Below are 6,000 nucleotides of genomic sequence, written 5' to 3' on the forward strand. Positions count from 1 at the left end.
AGCTGGAAGTGGCATTTGCAGCTCGCAATAGTGCAGAGTTATCTCAAAGAAAGGGGCCACGGTGTTTCTGTATCTCTATTATGTTGGTGCGGCTTCGGAACTTTTAAATATCTTGATATATCTCGAAAACTACGCATCTGATCAAAAAATATCATAGAACATAAATTGTAGGAAACTTAATTCTCTACAAAAAAGGTCTCTTAACATTTTGCCATAGCTCGCTTCGTTTCCAAGATATTTGCAGATTTATCTCAAGGGAAGGGGCCTGACGGACATATTTCGAGATATTTCTTCTTCTTGTTGTTCTTCTTCTGCACAGCTAAGCTGGAAGTGGCATTTGCAGCGCGCAATAGTGCAGAGTTATCTCAAAGAAAGGGGCCACGGTGTTTCTGTATCTCTATTATGTTGGTGCGGCTTCGGAACTTTTAAATATCTTGATATATCTCGAGAACTACGCATCTGATCAAAAAATATCATAGAACATGAAAAGTAGGAAACTTAATTCTCTACAAAAAAGGTCTCTTAATATTTTGCCATAGCTCTCTTCGTTTCCGAGATATTTGCAGATTTATCTCAAGGGAAGGGGCCTGACGGACATATTTCGAGATATTTCTTCTTCTTGTTGTTCTTCTTCTGCACAGCTAAGCTGGAAGTGGCATTTGCAGCTCGCAATAGTGCAGAGTTATCTCAAAGAAAGGGGCCACGGTGTTTCTGTATCTCTATTATGTTGGTGCGGCTTCGGAACTTTTAAATATCTTGATATATCTCGAGAACTACGCATCTGATCAAAAAATATCATAGAACATAAAAAGTAGGAAACTTAATTCTCTACAAAAAAGGTCTCTTAACATTTTGCCATAGCTCGCTTCGTTTCCGAGATATTTGCAGATTTATCTCAAAGGAACTGGCCTGACGGACATATTTCGAGATATTTCTTCTTCTTGTTGTTCTTCCTCTGCACAGCTAAGCTGGAAGTGGCATTTGCAGCTCGCAATAGTGCAGAGTTATCTCAAAGAAAGGGGCCACGGTGTTTCTGTATCTCTATTATGTTGGTGCGGCTTCGGAACTTTTAAATATCTTGATATATCTCGAGAACTACGCATGTGATCAAAAAATATCATAGAACATAAAAAGTAGGAAACTTAATTCTCTACAAAAAAGGTCTCTTAACATTTTGCCATAGCTCGCTTCGTTTCCGAGATATTTGCAGATATATCTCAAGGGAAGGGGCCTGCCGGACATATTTCGAGATATTTCTTCTTCTTGTTGTTCTTCTTCTGCACAGCTAAGCTGGAAGTGGCATTTACAGCTCGCAATAGTGCAGAGTTATCTCAAAGAAAGGGGCCACGGTGTTTCTGTATCTCTATTATGTTGGTGCTGCTTCGGAACTTTTAAATATCTTGATATATCTCGAGAACTACGCATCTGATCAAAAAATATCATAGAACATGAAAAGTAGGAAACTTAATTCTCTACAAAAAAGGTCTCTTAACATTTTGCCATAGCTCGCTTCGTTCCCGAGATATTTGCAGATTTATCTCAAGGGAAGGGGCCTGACCGACATATTTCGAGATATTTCTTCTTCTTGTTGTTCTTCTTCTGCACAGCTAAGCTGGAAGTGGCATTTGCGGCTCGCACTAGTGCAGAGTTATCTCAAAGAAAGGGGCCACGGTGTTTCTGTATCTCTATTATGTTGGTGCGGCTTCGGAACTTTTAAATATCTCGATATATCTCGAAAACTACGCTTCTGACCAAAAAATATCATAGAACCTAAATTGTAGGAAACATAATTCTCTACAAAAAAGGTCTCTTAACTTTTTGCCATAGCTCGCTTCGTTTCCGAGATATTTGCAGATATATCTCAAGGGAAGGGGCCTGGCGGACATATTTCGAGATATTTCTTCTTCTTGTTGTTCTTCTTCTGCACAGCTAAGCTGGAAGTGGCATTTACAGCTCGCAATAGTGCAGAGTTATCTCAAAGAAAGGGGCCACGGTGTTTCTGTATCTCTATTATGTTGCTGCTGCTTCGGAACTTTTAAATATCTTGATATATCTCGAGAACTACGCATCTGATCAAAAAATATCATAGAACATGAAAAGTAGGAAACTTAATTCTCTACAAAAAAGGTCTCTTAACATTTTGCCATAGCTCGCTTCGTTTCCGAGATATTTGCAGATTTATCTCAAGGGAAGGGGCCTGACGGACATATTTCGAGATATTTCTTCTTCTTGTTGTTCTTCTTCTGCACAGCTAAGCTGGAAGTGGCATTTGCGGCTCGCACTAGTGCAGAGTTATCTCAACGAAAGGAGCCACGGTGTTTCTGTATCTCTATTATGTTGGTGCGGCTTCGGAACTTTTAAATATTTCGATATATCTCGAAAACTACGCTTCTGATCAAAAAATATCATAGAACGTAAATTGTAGGAAACATTATTCTCTACAAAAAAGGTCTCTTAACATTTTGCCATAGCTCGATTCGTTTCCGAGATATTTGCAGATTTATCTCAAGGGAAGGGGCCTGACGGACATATTTCGAGATATTTCTTCTTCTTGTTGTTCTTCTTCTGCACAGCTAAGCTGGAAGTGGCATTTGCAGCGCGCAATAGTGCAGAGTTATCTCAAAGAAAGGGGCCACGGTGTTTCTGTATCTCTATTATGTTGGTGCGGCGTCGGAACTTTTAAATATCTTGATATATCTCGAGAACTACGCATCTGATCAAAAAATATCATAGAAGATAAAAAGTAGGAAACTTAATTCTCTACAAAAAAGGTCTCTTAACATTTCGCCATAGCTCGCTTCGTTTCCGAGATATTTGCAGATTTATCTCAAGGGAAGGGCCCTGTCGGACATATTTCGAGATATTTCTTCTTCTTGTTGTTCTTCTTCTGCACAGCTAAGCTGGAAGTGGCATTTGCGGCTCGCACTAGTGCAGAGTTATCTCAAAGAAAGGGGCCACGGTGTTTCTGTATCTCTATTATGTTGGTGCGGCTTCGGAACTTTTAAATATCTCGATATATCTCGAAAACTACGCTTCTGATCAAAAAATATCATAGAACATAAATTGTAGGAAACATAATTCTCTACAAAAAACGTCTCTTAACATTTTGCCATAGCTCGCTTCGTTTCCGAGATATTTGCAGATTCAGCTCAAAGGAACGGGCCTGACGGACATATTTCGAGATACTTCTTCTTCTTGTTGTTCTTCCTCTGCACAGCTAAGCTGGAAGTGGCATTTGCAGCTCGCAATAGTGCAGAGTTATCTCAAAGAAAGGGGCCACGGTGTTTCTGTATCTCTATTATGTTGGTGCGGCTTCGGAACTTTTAAATATCTTGATATATCTCGAGAACTACGCATCTGATCAAAAAATATCATAGAACATAAAAAGTAGGAAACTTAATTCTCTACAAAAAAGGTCTCTTAACATTTTGCCATAGCTCGCTTCGTTTCCGAGATATTTGCAGATTTATCTCAAGGGAAGGGGCCTGACGGACATATTTCGAGATATTTCTTCTTCTTGTTGTTCTTCTTCTGCACAGCTAAGCTGGAAGTGGCATTTGCAGCGCGCAATAGTGCAGAGTTATCTCAAAGAAAGGGGCCACGGTGTTTCTGTATCTCTATTATGTTGGTGCGGCTTCGGAACTTTTAAATATCTCGATATATCTCGAAAACTACGCTTCTGTTCAAAAAATATCATAGAACATAAATTGTAGGAAACATAATTCTCTACAAAAAACGTCTCTTAACATTTTGCCATAGCTCGCTTCGTTTCCGAGATATTTGCAGATTCAGCTCAAAGGAACGGGCCTGACGGACATATTTCGAGATACTTCTTCTTCTTGTTGTTCTTCCTCTGCACAGCTAAGCTGGAAGTGGCATTTGCAGCTCGCAATAGTGCAGAGTTATCTCAAAGAAAGGGGCCACGGTGTTTCTGTATCTCTATTATGTTGGTGCGGCTTCGGAACTTTTAAATATCTTGATATATCTCGAGAACTACGCATCTGATCAAAAAATATCATAGAACATAAAAAGTAGGAAACTTAATTCTCTACAAAAAAGGTCTCTTAACATTTTGCCATAGCTCGCTTCGTTTCCGAGATATTTGCAGATTTATCTCAAGGGAAGGGGCCTGACGGACATATTTCGAGATATTTCTTCTTCTTGTTGTTCTTCTTCTGCACAGGTGAGCTGGAAGTGGCATTTGCGGCTCGCACTAGTGCAGAGTTATCTCAAAGAAAGGGGCCACGGTGTTTCTGTATCTCTATTATGTTGGTGCGGCTTCGCAACTTTTAAATATCTCGATATATCTCGAAAACTACGCTTCTGATCAAAAAATATCATAGAACATAAATTGTAGGAAACATAATTCTCTACAAAAAACGTCTCTTAACATTTTGCCATAGCTCGCTTCGTTTCCGAGATATTTGCAGATTCAGCGCAAAGGAACGGGCCTGACGGACATATTTCGAGATACATCTTCTTCTTGTTGTTCTTCCTCTGCACAGCTAAGCTGGAAGTGGCATTTGCAGCTCGCAATAGTGCAGAGTTATCTCAAAGAAAGGGGCCACGGTGTTTCTGTATCTCTATTATGTTGGTGCGGCTTCGGAACTTTTAAATATCTTGATATATCTCGAAAACTACGCATCTGATCAAAAAATATCATAGAACATAAATTGTAGGAAACTTAATTCTCTACAAAAAAGGTCTCTTAACATTTTGCCATAGCTCGCTTCGTTTCCAAGATATTTGCAGATTTATCTCAAGGGAAGGGGCCTGACGGACATATTTCGAGATATTTCTTCTTCTTGTTGTTCTTCTTCTGCACAGCTAAGCTGGAAGTGGCATTTGCAGCGCGCAATAGTGCAGAGTTATCTCAAAGAAAGGGGCCACGGTGTTTCTGTATCTCTATTATGTTGGTGCGGCTTCGGAACTTTTAAATATCTTGATATATCTCGAGAACTACGCATCTGATCAAAAAATATCATAGAACATGAAAAGTAGGAAACTTAATTCTCTACAAAAAAGGTCTCTTAATATTTTGCCATAGCTCTCTTCGTTTCCGAGATATTTGCAGATTTATCTCAAGGGAAGGGGCCTGACGGACATATTTCGAGATATTTCTTCTTCTTGTTGTTCTTCTTCTGCACAGCTAAGCTGGAAGTGGCATTTGCAGCTCGCAATAGTGCAGAGTTATCTCAAAGAAAGGGGCCACGGTGTTTCTGTATCTCTATTATGTTGGTGCGGCTTCGGAACTTTTAAATATCTTGATATATCTCGAGAACTACGCATCTGATCAAAAAATATCATAGAACATAAAAAGTAGGAAACTTAATTCTCTACAAAAAAGGTCTCTTAACATTTTGCCATAGCTCGCTTCGTTTCCGAGATATTTGCAGATTTATCTCAAGGGAAGGGGCCTAACGGACATATTTCGAGATATTTCTTCTTCTTGTTGTTCTTCTTCTGCACAGCTAAACTGGAAGTGGCATTTCCAGCTCGCAATAGTGCAGAGTCATCTCAAAGAAAGGGGCCACGGTGTTTCTGTATCTCTATTATGTTGGTGCGGCTTCGGAACTTTTAAATATCTCGATATATCTCGAAAACTACGCTTCTGATCAAAAAATATCATAGAACATAAATTGTAGGAAACATAATTCTCGACAAAAAAGGTCTCTTAACATTTTGCCATAGCTCGCTTCGTTTCCGAGATATTTGCAGATATATCTCAAGGGAAGGGGCCTGACGGACATATTTCGAGATATTTCTTCTTCTTGTTGTTCTTCTTCTGCACAGCTAAGCTGGAAGTGGCATTTACAGCTCGCAATAGTGCAGAGTTATCTCAAAGAAAGGGGCCACGGTGTTTCTGTATCTCTATTATGTTGGTGCGGCTTCGGAACTTTTAAATATCTTGATATATCTCGAGAACTACGCATCTGATCAAAAAATATCATAGAACATGAAAAGTAGGAAACTTAATTCTCTACAAAAAAGGTCTCTTAA

The sequence above is a fragment of the Osmia lignaria genome, unplaced genomic scaffold (genome assembly GCF_051020975.1).
Source record: "Osmia lignaria lignaria isolate PbOS001 unplaced genomic scaffold, iyOsmLign1 scaffold0005, whole genome shotgun sequence".
NCBI classification, from domain to species: Eukaryota; Metazoa; Arthropoda; class Insecta; order Hymenoptera; family Megachilidae; genus Osmia; species Osmia lignaria.